The sequence below is a fragment of the Bos mutus genome, chromosome 3, assembly GCF_027580195.1.
Source record: "Bos mutus isolate GX-2022 chromosome 3, NWIPB_WYAK_1.1, whole genome shotgun sequence".
In the NCBI taxonomy this organism is placed as follows: Eukaryota; Metazoa; Chordata; class Mammalia; order Artiodactyla; family Bovidae; genus Bos; species Bos mutus.
In genome coordinates, this window is record NC_091619.1 from 22,056,531 (window position 1) to 22,069,090 (window position 12,560).

The following is a 12,560-nucleotide window of genomic DNA, read 5'->3' on the forward strand; positions in this document are numbered from 1 at the left end:
TGCAGCACGCCAGGCCTCCCTATCCATCACCAACTCCCGGAGTATACCCAAACTCATGTCCATTGAGTCGGTGATGCCATCCAACCATCTCATCCTCTGTTGTCATCTTCTCCTCCCGCCTTCAATCTTTCCCAGCATCAGGGTCTTTTCCAGTGAGTCAGTTCTTCGCATCAGGTGGCCAAAGTATTGGAGTTTCAGCTTCAAACATCAGTCCTTCCAGTGAACACTCAGGACCGATCTCCTTTAGGATGGACTGGTTGGATCTCCTTGCAGTCCAAAGGACTCTCAAGAGTCTTCTCCAACACCACAGTTCAAAAGCATCAATTCTTTGGTGCTCAGCTTTCTTTATAGTCCAGCTCTCACATCTATACATGACCACTGGAAAAACCATAGCTTTGATTAGGTGGACTTTTGTTGGCAAAGTAATGTCTCTGCTTTTTAGTATGTTGTCCAGGTTGGTCATAACTTTTCTTCCAAGGAGTAAGTATCTTTTAATTTCGTGGCTGCAGTCACCATCTGCAGGGATTTTGGAGCCTCAAAATATAAAGTCTGCCACTGTTTCCACTATTTCCCCATCTATTTGCCATGAAGTTATGGGGCCGGATGCCATGATCTTCGTTTTCTGAATGTTGAGCTTTAAGCCAACTTTTTCACTCTCCTCTTTCACTTTCATCAAGAGGCTCTTTAGTTCTTCTTCACTTTCTGCCATAAGGGTGGTGTCATCTGCATATCTGAGGTCCAGCAATCTTGATTCCAGCTTGTGCTTCATCCAGCCCAGCGTTTCTCATGATGTACTCTGCATATAAGTTAAATAAACAGGGTGACAATATATAGCCTTGACATACTCCTTTCCCTATTTGGAACCAGTCTGTTGCTCCACTTCCAGTTCTAACTGTTGCTTCCTGACCTGCATACAGATTTCTCAAGAGGGAGGTCAGGTGGTCTGATATTCCCATTTCTTTCAGAATTGTCCACAGTTTATTGTGATCCACACAGTCAAAGGCTTTGGCATAGTCAATAAAGCAGAAGTAAATGTTTTTCTGGAACTCTCTTGCTTTTTCAATGATCCAGTGGATGTTGACAATTTGATCTCTGGTTCCTCTGCCTTTTCTAAAACCAGCTTGAACATCTGGAAGTTTATGGTTCATGTATTGTTGAAACCTGGCTTGGAGAATTTTGAGCATTACTTTACTAGTGTGTGAGATGAGTGCAATTGTGTGGTAGTTTGAGCATTCTTTGGCATTGCCTTTCTTAAGGATTGGAATGAAAACTGACCTTTTCCAGTCCTGTGGCCACTGCTGAGTTTTCCAAATTTGCTGGCATATTGATTGAGTGCAGCACTTTCACAGCATCATCTTTTAGGATTTGAAATAGCTCAACTGGTATTCCATCACCTCCACTAGCTTTGTTCATAGTGATGCTTCCTAAGGCCGACTTGACTTCACATTCCAGGATGTCTGGCTCTAGGTGAGTGATCACACCATCATGATTATCTGGGTCATGAAGATCTTTTTTCTACAGTTCTTCTGTGTATTCTTGCTAGATAATATTCCTACCCACCCCACCTACCTCCACCCCTCACCCCTCACCCCATCTCCAACTTCCATTGTAGGTTGGAGGTTTTTCTTTTATAACAGGGGGCTGTGCGTGTTAAGTCTCTTCAGAGGGCTGGAGAAGGGCAATTGTTCTCCCTCTCTCTGTGTTGAACAGAAACTTTGGTTCTCTTGGAAGTATTAGGAAAATAGTTCTGCCTTTCTCTCCAGACACCTCATACCCTCCCCACCCCTGACACTTGCCCCTTGGGAAGTGTCTGATCAGATTCGTGAATTTGGGGGAAAGGTCCTGGTGTGAATCAGGCCAGCCACTTCTTGGCTGTCTCTTTTAGAGTAGAAAACCCACAGATAACGTGCACTCTGCTGCTTCCTGGTACGTGATGAACCCCCCAGGGCAGGCCCCACCCCACGCGCCTGAGGGTGCAGAGCTGCAGCTGCCCAGCCGCTCTTCCTGAGGAGGGTAAGGTCCATGGGCAAGGGGGGAGGTGGGAGAAGTAGGAATCCCATTTGATCTCCAAACTCACATCATGAATAATAAAACAGACATTTTTAGTGGTAGAGGATGAATTGTGATCTGCAAAACACGCACAACTGGATTTGAATTCCAGCTTCTCAAATCACTGATAATGCGACCTTGGGCAAATTGCATTGCCTCTGTAAGACTTAGTTTTCTTCTCTATAATATGAGACTAACAGTGGGATAGTGTTTACTTCATAAGGTTGTCGTGAAGATTAACAAGGTTGTTGCGAAGAGCCCACAGATAACTGCCAGCTGTAGTGCGTGGCTTTCATTCATTCAGTCAGTTAATATATGTTTATTGGGAGCTTGTGAGCCTGGCACTGCTGAAGGTGCTGGAAATGAAGCTTTGAATGGGACAAACACAACCTCTGCCCTCATGGAGCTTGTGTTCTAGTTGGAGAATGAAAATGAGTAAGTAAATAAATGAAAGATTTAAAAAGATAATCTTAGGGTTAAGTTTAATGAAGAATAAAAACAGTGATGTGATAGAGGGTTGTGATAAGGGGACATCTATTTCCCTGTCTATTTCCCTGTCTATGATCAGGGAAGGCTTTCGAAGAAGATGATATTTGAGGTAAGACTAAAATAAGTCAATTATTGGACATCCCTAGTAGTCCTTCCCTAGTGGCTCAGACGGTAAAGCGTCTGTCTGCAATGCAGGAAACCCGGGTTCGAACCTTGTGTTGGGAAGATCCCCTGGAGAAGGAAATGGCAGCCTACTCCAGTATTCTTGCCTGGAAAATCCCATGGATCATGGAGCCTGGTAGGCTACCATCCATGGGGTCGCAAAGAGTCGGACACGACTGAGTGACTTCACTTTCACTTTCGCTAGTAGTCTGGTGGCTAAGTCTCCAGACTCCCAGTGCAGGGAGGCCTGAGTTCCATCCCTGGTCAGGGAACCAGATCCCCCATGCTGCAACTAAAAATCCTGCATGCAGCTACTAAGACTGGGTGCAGCCAAATAAATATATACTTATAATAATAAAATAAAATGCACTGTAAAAAAGATGTCAATCATGCAAAGCAATAAGGAGGGGGAGTTCTAGGCAGCAGGGAAAGCAAAACAAGTCAAGGAACTGGCCCACCAGTATTTCAATAACACTTACTGTGTGCCAGGCATGCGATAAACATGCTAAACAAGTCATGTGAGGCCACTGCCCTCAGGGAACTCACAGTCAGTGAGTGAGCACATGTGCTGTGTGTTTCATCTGTACTGGACAGTGAGGAAAGCCTCTGCGGAGATGGTGCTGAACTTGAGATCTGAAAGTGGAGAAAGAGCTCTGGAGAACTCTGGAGGAAAGGAAACAGTAAGAACAAAGTCGCTTGGGTAGAAAAGAGCATGGCTTTTTCTCGAAACTGACAGAAGTTCCAAAAACCTGTCATGTAGAGAGATCAAGAGGGAATGTGGCCCTAGAAGAGATGGGGAAGTTATCAGGGAACAGACCACTCAAACCATGGGAATAGACTGGATTTTCAGCATTCTTGGGATTCCCTTGTGCCTCAGCTGGTAAAGAATCTGCCTACAGTGAGGGAGACCTGGCTTCGATTCCTGGGTTGGGAAGAGCCCCTAGAGAAGGGAAAGATTACCCACTCCAGTATTCTGGCCTGGAGAATTCCATGGACTGTATAGTCTATGGGGTCACAAAGAGTAGGACACGACTGAGCGACTTGCACTTTCACTTTGACCATTCACATTTATGGATGTGAAGAACAGCATTTAAACTATCCCAAAGGAAAAGGGATCACTCAAGTGTCTGAAAAGATCAAGTCTGGACAGAAATGAGCTCAAATGGCAACCTGTATCTCTCTCCTATCTCTGTTTTCCTCTGAGTTTGCTTCATTTCAGAAAGGCAAGATGTGGCATATGCTTGCCTGCTAAGCTGCTTCAGTCGTGTCTGACTCTTTGCAACCCTATGGACTATAGCCCACCAGGTTTCTCTGTCCATGGGATTCTCCAGGCAGGAATACTGGAGTGTGTTGCCATGCCTTCCTCCAGGGGATCTTCCCTACCCAAGGACTGAACCTGTGTCTCTTTCAACTCCTGCATAGGCAGGCGAGTTCTTTACCACTAGTGCCACCTAGGAAACCCAAGATGTGACATCAGTTAAGTTCAGTCACTCAGTCGTGTCCAACTCTTTGTGACCCCATGGACTGCAGCACACCAGGCCTCCCTGTCCATCACCAGCTCCCAGAGATTACTCAAACTTGTGCCCATTGAGTTGGTGATGCCATCCAACCATCTCATCCTCTGTTGTCCCCTTCTCTTCCTGCCTTCAATCTTTCCCAGCATCAGGGTCTTTTCCAATGAGTCAGCTCTTCGCATGAGGTGGCCAAAGTATTGGAGTTTCAGCTTCAACGTCAGTCCTTCCAATGAATATTCAGGACTGATTTCCTTTAGGATGGACTGGTTGGATCTCCTTGCAGTCCAAGGGACTCTCAAGAGTCTTCTCCAACACCACAGTTCAAAAGCATCAATTCTTCGGCGCTCAGCCTTCTTCACAGTCCAACTTTCACATCCATACATGACTACTGGAAAAACCATAGCCTTGGCTAGACAGACCTTTGTTGGCAAAGTAATGTCTCCGCTTTTGAACATGCTATCTAGGTTGGTCATAACTTTTCTTCCAAGGAGTAAGCATCTTTTTATTTCATGGCAGAAGTCACCATCTGCATTGATTTTGGAGCCTGAAAAAAATAAAGTCAGCCACCATTTCCACTGTTTCCCTGTCTATTTCCCATGAAGTGATGGGACACGATGCCATGATCTTAGTTTTCCGAATGTTGAGCTTTAAGCCAACTTTTTCACTCTCTTCTTTCACTTTCATCAAGAGGCTCTTTAGTCCTTCTTCACTTTCTGCCATAAAGTGAAAGTGAAAGTGAAGTCACTCAGTTGTTTCCTACTCTTTGCGACCCTATAGACTGTAGCCTACCAGGCTCCTCTGTCCATGGGATTTTCCAGGCAATAGTACTGGAGTGGATTGCCATTTCCTTCTCCAGGAGATCTTCCCAACCCTGGGCTCGAACCCGGGTCTCCCACATTGTAAATAGACGCTTTACCGTCTGAGCCACCAGGGAAGTCCATAAGGGTGGTGTCATCTGCACATCTGAGGTTATTGATATTTCTCCCAGCAATCTTGACTCCAGCTCGTGCTTCCTCAAGCCTAGTGTTTCTCATGATGTACTCTGCATATAAGTTAAATAAGCAGGGTGACAATATACAGCCTTGACGTACTCCTTTTCCTATTTGGAACCAGTCTGTTGTTCCATGTCCAGTTCTAACTGTTGCTTCTTGACCTTCGTATAGATTTCTCAAGAAACAGGTCAGGTGGTCTGTATTCCTGGCTTGAGAACCCCATGAACAGTATGAAAAGGCAAAAAGATAGGACACTGAAAGATGAACTCCCCAGGTGGGTAGGTGCCCAATATGCTCCTGGAGACCAGTGGAGAAATAACTCCAGAAAGAATGAAGAGATGGAGCCAAAGCAAAAACAACATCCAGTTGTGGACATGACTGGTGATGGAAGCAAGGTCCGATGCTGTAAAGAGCAATATTGCATAGGAACCTGGAATGTTATATCCATGAATCAAGGCAAATTGGAAGTGGTCAAACAGGAGATGGCAAGAGTGAACATGGACATTTTAGGAATCAGCGAATTGAAATGGACTGGAATGGGTGAATTTAACTAAGTTGACCATTATATCTACTACTGTGGGCAAGAATCCCTTAGAAGAAATGAAGGAACTATCATAGTCAACAAAAGAGTTCAAAATGTAGTACTTGGGTGCAATCTCAAAAATGACAGAATGATCTCTGTTCGTTTCCGAGGCAAACCATTCGATATCACGGTAATCCAAGTCTATGCCCCAGTCAGTAATGCCGAAAATGCTGAAGTTGAACAGTTCTATGAAGACCTACAAGAACTTCTAGAATTAACACCCCGAAAAGATGTCCTTTTCATTATAGGAGACTGGAATGCAAAAGTAAGAAGTCAAGAAACACCTGGAGTAACAGGCAAATTTGGCCTTGGAGTACAGAATGAAGCAGGATAAAGGCGAATAGAGTTCTACCAAGAGAATGCACTGGTCATAGCAAACACTCTCTTCCAACAGCACAAGAGAAGACTCTACACATGGACATTACCAGTTGGTCAACACCGAAATCAGATTGATTATATTCTTTGCAGCCAAAGATGGAGAAGCTCTATACAGTCAGCAAAGACAAGACTGGAAGCTGACTGTAGCTCGTATAATGAATTTCTTATTGCCAAATTCAGACTTAAATTGAAGAAAGTAGGGAAAACCACTAGTCCATTCAGGTATGACCTAAATCAAATCTTTAATGATATACAGTGGAAATGAGAAATAGATTTAAGGGACTAGATCTCATAGACAGAGTGCCTAATGAACTATGAACGGAGGTTTGTGACATTGTACAGGAGACAGGGAGCAAGACCATCCCCAAGAAAAAGAAATGCAAAAAAGCAAAATGGCTGTCTGAGGAGGTCTTACAAATAGCTGAGAAAAGAAAAGTGAAAGACAAAGAAGAAAAGGAAAGATATACCCATTTGAATGCAGAGTTCCAAAGAATAGCAAGGAGAGATAGGAAAGCCTTCCTCAGTGATCAGTGCAAAGAAATAGAGGCAAGCAATAGAATGAGAAAGACTAGAGATCTCTTCAAGAAAATTAGAGATACCAAGGGAACATTTCATGCAAAGATGGGCTCGTTAAAGGACAAAATGGAATGGACCTAACAGAAGCAAAAGATATTAAGAAGAGGTGGCAAGAATACACAGAAGAACTGTAGAATAAAAGATCTTCACGACCCAGATAATCATGATAGTATGATCACTCACCTAGAGCCAGACATCCTGGAATGTGAAGTCAAATGGGCCTTAGAAAGCATCACTACAAAAAAAGCTAGGGGAGGTGATGGAATTCCAGTGGAGTTATTTCAAAGCCTAAAAGATGATGCTGTGAAAGTGCTGCACTCAATATGCCAACAAATTTGGAAAACTCAGCAGTAGCCACAGGACTGGAAGAGGTCAGTTTTCATTCCAATCCCTAAGAAAGGCAATGCCAAAGAATGCTCAAACTACCACACAATTGCACTCATCTTACAGGCTCATAAAGTAATGCTCAAAATTCTCCAAGCCAGGCTTCAACAATATGTGAACCATGAACTTCCAGATGTTTAAGCTGGTTTTAGACAAGGCAGAGGAACCAGAGATCAAATTGCCAACATCCGCTGGATCATTGAAAAAGCAAGAGAATTCCAGGAAAACATCTATTTCTGCTTTATTGACTATGCCAAAGATGTGACATAAATGTCATAAAATAATGAACAGAAGATTCAGCTGTATATTCTAGCACTTTAGCATCCTAAAAGATTGCACTAGTCATCCAATGATTGTTGCAAAATATTCAGACCTGATCCTCATTGGGCAAATCTGGGACATGTATCTGTCCTTGAACCATTCTCTGTGGCCTGCAGAAAGAACATGCTGACTGGCCAGTCTGAGAGAAAGCACGCACTTCAGATTGGAGGAAAAGATTTTTTCCATCTGAAGTGTACACTAATAGTGTAAGAAAAGTGAGTCCCCAAGGGAAAATTAGGGTGCTGAACCCAAAGAAGGGTTGTGAAGACTGGGGGACAGGCTAGCAACACCATGGAAAGGAGTTTACATTTTATTCTAACTAGGATGGGAAGCCATTGAAAGGTTAGATATAAGAAGAGGCAAGTATTACCTAAGTTTTAAAATGATCACTGTACTTTAACACACAAAAGAGTCCTCTTTTACAGTGTTGTTTTGATGATAATGATGAAGATAACAATAAATATAAGGATGATAATGATTAGAAGAATGGGTCCCTTGTTTGGCACATGAAGCCACTCAGTAAGGTACACTCAGAACTTGAAAAGGCAAGTCTCTGATGGTGAAACTGATAAGAGTCACTGACTAACAGATGAATTTAATCACTTGAGAAAGTAAACCATCCTGAGAGAAGGTAAATGCCTGAAATAGGATTTGGGGGAACCACCAGATCAAATGAAGGGAAGAAGAATACTATTTCATCCAAATACAATTGAATGTTAAGGGGAGAAAACTCATAATATGATCAACTGGATTATAATTTTTCTGCAAAAAGAATGTATTAATAGAAAGGCTGGTCTGCACCTTCAAAAGGGTGATGCGAGTCAAGTCTTGGCTTTTACCCAGCACTGTTCCAGCAGAAAAAGAAGAAAAGAATGCGTGTGACCACAGGCATGTGATGGTCATTAGCAAGGTGAACCCTTTTGTGGTACAGAGAGAATTCATCCGATAGAATCACAGTCTATATAAAAATACCCTGCTGATTACGCGACTCTTTTTCTTAGCATTCTTCTTTACCTTCTTAGTGACCAGTGAAGACCTCTTTTTCTTACCACTCTTCAGAGTATTTTATATTCCAGATACCCAGATGCCAGTAAGCGACCACAGGGTGGGATCTCTTTCTCACCAGATCCCATCATCTTTGAGTCCTGTGGCAGAAGGAGAAACAGGCAGAAACTTAAACACCTGTTTTGTGAGGGATGTCTGTCACCAGGGGAACACTCTGAGTGACAGGAGCAGGGGAACAGTGTGTTCTCTTGTGGCAGTCACTAGACAAGCAATCCTCCTATTCACCAACACGGGAACTTTCCGATTTGTTCTCTGGTCTCTTATGAGTTAGGCGAGTGATAGTCTCTGAAACTGATCAATACGAGGGGCTCTGAGAAAATCAAATTTTTAAACCTTTTGACCCAAGAATGGACCCTGAGCTACTACTTTGGGAGTCTAGTCATCAGAAGGCTTCCTCGTGCCATCTCAAGCTCTCCCTTCCTTACCTTCAGCCGCAGTGTCTTGAAATTTATTTAAGTCACTGAACGCTGTAAGAATCCAATGAAAGCCACAAACCCTCTCACCTTCTAAATTGTGTAGATGGTTTTGAGGACTCGTGAGCTCTTGAAGCTTATTAATGGGCCTTACAGGATCCCATGAGCCTTTTGTTAATGTTAAAAAAATATTCAACCAAGTAAAATTGAAGATCTAAGTGGCTTCAAGGATTCAAGAATGAGCAGTATCCCGTCTAACAACTAAAAAGACTTTCCTGAGGGTTGCAGAAGGAAAAGAGAAAAGAGAGCAGCAAGGAAGTCATTAGCAAAAGAAAAGAAAGATTTTAGGCCAGGACATCTTTTGGGGACCAGTATTAATCTGTATCACATGAATTGTCTCTTCTTGGGGTGGGAGAGGGAGATGGAGAGGGCCTACAGGACACATTACCTCATCGGTGCTGACCAGAAACTGGTCCCAAACTGGCTGATTAAGATTACATTTCTGGGGAAGGTCAAAACTGCTATTAAGTCACATATCAAGTCTAGGTTTGGAATCATGGCCTTTAGCACAAGCGATGCCATTTTGGGCCTGTGGTTTTCTCTTTAACATTAGAAACCCATATTTTACATAGATTAGATATGACAATAAAATGCAAAATGGTCATAATAATGATACAAATATTTACTGATCATTTTTAAGTGCTGCTGCTGCTAAGTCGCTTCAGTCGTGTCCGACTCTGTGCAACCCCATAGACGGCAGCCCACCAGGCTTCCCCGTCCCTGGGATTCTCCAGGCAAGAACACTGAAGTGGGTTGCCATTTCCTTCTCCAAAGCGTGAAAGTGCTAGATATGTATAATTCAGTAAGTCCTCACAGCAACTCTACAGAGTAGGCATTCACTATTCTCATTTTACAAATAAATGATAAATCTGAGACACATTGCTATTTTTACCCCAACTTTATAATTTAGAGAAGTAAAGATGACTTGCTAAAAGTCACAAGACAATAGATAATAAAGTCAAAATTATAACTTTTCTTTAAATCGCTAGTTAAATTTCTAATTGTGCTGTCCTTAAATCTTTCAAAGTGAAATTAAAGGTCCTTCCATTTCTAGAATACTATATTCAATTTAGAAACAACAGCACAAAAGGCTTGAATGTTATAGCTATTGACAACAGCGAGAAATCAGGGATTCTGTGCTGCCTGAAAAGTTGTCCAACATATTTGTATCTACTAAGAAATGAGAGTGGTTGCAGAATAATGGTCCTCCAAGATGTTCCCCCACCAGGGTTTCCCTACAATGACCTGGATTTGATTCTTGGGTCAGGAAGATCCCCTGGAGAAGGGAATGGCAACCTACTCCAGTATTTTTGCCTGGAGAATTCCATGGACAGAAGAGCCTGGCGGGTTACAGTCCATGAGGTCCCAAAGAATTGGACACGACTGAGAGACTAACACAAACACACACACACACACACACACACACAAGATGTCCACATCCTAATGACCAGAACCTGTGAATATGTCACCCTCTATGGCACAAGGAACTTTGCAGATGTGATTAGGTTAAGGCGTTTGAGGTGGGGAGATGACCCTGGGTTATCTGAGGGGTGGATGTGAGACAGGAGATAGAAGGACCCCAGGCTAGACATTTACAACTGGCCTCCTGAAATGGTAAATATCCTGGCCTTGTGTCCTCTGAACACCTTAAGATAGCAATCATGGCAGAAACAAAAAGGACTAAACCTTGTTTGCATAAACGATCAGGAGGTCATGTATCTCTCATCCTTGAGGCAAGGGAGACATTTCACACGTGCAGAAAGGCTCCTTGGAGGTCAAAAAGGAGAGGTGGTTGTTGCTGTTTGGGGGCTTCCTAGGTGGCACTAGTGGTAAAAAACCCAGTTGCCAATGCAGGAGATGCAAGAGACAGGAGTTTGATCCCTGGGTCGGGAAGATGTCCTGGAGGAGGACATGGCAACCCACTATAGTATTCTTGCCTGGAGAATCCCATGGACTGAGGAGCCTGGCAGGCTATAGTCCATGGGGTTGCAAAGAGTTGGACATGACTGAAGTGACTTGGCATGATGTTGTTGCTTAGTTGCTAGGCACCACCCGGTAACATGTAATGCTAATATGTGATGCCATAGGCCTCTGGGCTGGTATCCATCTTGGAAAAGAGTTGTGCATACATTTGGGGAGGGTTCTGGGGTAGGTTAGATGTGGAAAAAGAAACCAGTTAATTGGGTAAAAGTAAAGGGCTCTTGGAGGGCACAAACAAAACCTTGTGCACACCAGGACTGCCGAGTCCAGCACAAGCGGGTGAGAAAGACCTGAAACGGGGGCGAGCGCGTAATGAAAAGACAAACACATATAATTTGGCAAGTGAGGAGTCAGGGAGCCCTCCTGCTCTCCATGGCAGGAAGACAAAATGGCCCCTTTCAGCCTGCACTTTTATTGGCAGAAGTCACATGAGATCATTAGGGAATAGCCATACTGGGGAGTTTGATTAGCACAGGCTCTGCTGTTGATCAGGAATATCTTGCTTTGTTTCCATGGAGACGGACCCAAAGGTAGGCAGTGAAGCGGAGCGGAGAGCACATCCTGACACAAGAATGTCCCGTTCAGCATGCTTACTAGGACAATCACGAGGGCACAGTTTGCCACACCCCAAGTCATGGGGCAGGTTCTGGTCTCTGTTCCACCAGGCTGCAACACAGGACTCAGGAGAAAGGAGCAGCGAACCCACAAGAGACTGACCCAGACGTGCCCCTGAGTGTCTAGGAGTCTCCGGCGGAGACCTGCTGCAGGGTCAGCGGCATTGAGTGGGGCAGTGCATGCACAAGAACTTTTGAAGAAGGTCGCCATTACGTTCATTATCTCCACCATAGTTTGGCTTCAGGTCAAACAACTGGAAGGGAACACAGCCCCACCCACCAACAGAAAAGCCGATTAAAGATTTACTGAGCGTGGCCCGGCCCATCATAACAAGACCCAGTTTCCCCCTCAGTCAGTCTCTCCCATCAGAAAGCTTCAATAAGTCTCTTATCCTTATACATCAGAGGGCAAACAGAATGAAAACTACAGTCACAGAAAACTGATCAGACTGATCACATGGATCACAGCTTTGCCTTACTCAATGAAACTATGAGCCATGCCACTCAAGACGGACATGTCATGGTGGAGAGTTCTGACAAGACGTGGTCCACCAGAGAAGGAAATGGCAAACCACTTCAGTATTCTTGCCTTGAGAACCCCATGAACAGTATAAAAAGGCAAAAAGATAGGACACTGAAAGATGAACTCCCCAGGTAGGTAGGTGCCCAATGTGCTATTGGAGATCAATGGAGAAATAACTCCAGAATGAATGAAGAGATGGTGCCAGAGCAAAAACACTCAGTTGTGGATGTGACGGGTGATGGAAGTAAAGCCTGATGCTGTAAAGAACAATATTGCATAGGAACCTGGAATGTTAGATCCATGACTCAGGGTAAATTGGAAGTGGTCAAACAGGAGATGGCAAGAGTGAACATTGACATTTTAGGAATCAGCGAACTAAAATGGATAGGAATGGATGAATTTAACTCAGATGAGCATTATATCTACTACTGTGAGCAAGAATCCCTTAGAAGAAATG